This window comes from Halichoerus grypus, chromosome 6, assembly GCF_964656455.1.
Source record: "Halichoerus grypus chromosome 6, mHalGry1.hap1.1, whole genome shotgun sequence".
Taxonomy (NCBI): domain Eukaryota; kingdom Metazoa; phylum Chordata; class Mammalia; order Carnivora; family Phocidae; genus Halichoerus; species Halichoerus grypus.
Window position 1 is genome coordinate 132311493 of NC_135717.1, and position 1327 is coordinate 132312819.

General features: G+C 34.5%; 1 pseudogene; it reads left to right on the top strand.

Annotated features, from left to right (window-relative positions):
* The first annotated feature begins 542 nt into the window (after positions 1-542).
* LOC118547140 (mitochondrial import inner membrane translocase subunit TIM14 pseudogene) lies at positions 543-899 on the top strand (annotated as a pseudogene).
* Positions 900-1327: the final 428 nt, after the last annotated feature.

Consider the following 1327-nt stretch of genomic DNA (forward strand, 5'->3'; position numbering starts at 1 on the left):
ACCTCCCCCACCAGTCCGGCTGGTCCTTATGACTTAGGCAAGCAGGGATTCAGGGAAGAACAATGTTGTGATTGGGGTATTATGTTATGAAAGACTTTGCATCAAATAAATCACAAATTTGACCCATTAAATATAAAAAATATATATATAAATAACTAGAAAAGCCTGTAACACCTAGGAATTGTAATAAGCTGCTCAAGTCTTATAAAAGAGAAATAAATGTCCTATCTGCATAGATTTCCTAAGAAGACCAACTACACTATGAAGAATATAATCAGCATATTAAATTCAACATTATTAAATCATACATTTGACTTACCCAGGGCAAATATGTTAATTATATACATATTAATAACTAATTAGACATTCAATTAATGCCTTGCTGATGCCTTCCTTGTATATTATAACAAGTTTGATGGAAAAATCTAAGGGATCCCAGTGCTATTAAAAATTATTCTGGAGAGGCATGGAATTGGCCGCTGTGGCCTTTGGGCTGGGATGAACAGCACCCTTAGTGGAGACTGGGGAGCCGAGCTGGACCCATGGCCAGTACAATGGGAGCAGTTGGACTGGCCATTGCTGCTGCAGGATTTGCAGGCCATTATATTTTGCAAGCCATGAAACACATGGAGCCTCAAGTAAAACAAGTTTTTCAAAGTCTACCAAAATCTGTCTTCAGTGGTGGCTATTAGAAAGGTGGGTTTGAACCCAAAATGATGAAACAGAAGCAGCATTAATAGTAGGCATAAACTATAAACCCTATTGCCAATGAAGGGGGAATAAGAGATGCTCACCAACTAATTATGCTTTTAAATCACCCAGACAGGGTTGGATCTCCTTATTTAGCAGCCAAAATCAATGAAGCTAAAGATTTACTAGACGGTCAAGCTAAAAAATGAAGTAATTGTGTGGTGAATTTTAAGTTCTGGTTAGTTTCTGTATATAAGTGCCAGCTTTTATAATAAAATGCCTCAAAGCTACATGCTTTAAAAAAATATTCTGAAATATGATTACTGTTGCAGCATCTCTAAGCGAGACAACTTAATATCATGAACAACTTAAATATTCAACAAGAGAACAATAGCTAAGTTAGTTATGCACAGCCATAAAATATCATTTGATCATTCAAATTTATCTTTAGAAAAATATCTTAGTAATATGAGAAATTGCTTATTTTATAGTAAATGAATAACGAAAGATGGGGAATGATACACGGTATCATTTCAACTTTGTAAAAATATGCATTGAGAAATAGGGTAAAGTCACACAAAGGTAATATATACCCATTAAAGTGATACAAAAGGATATTTATTGATATAAAAAAGAC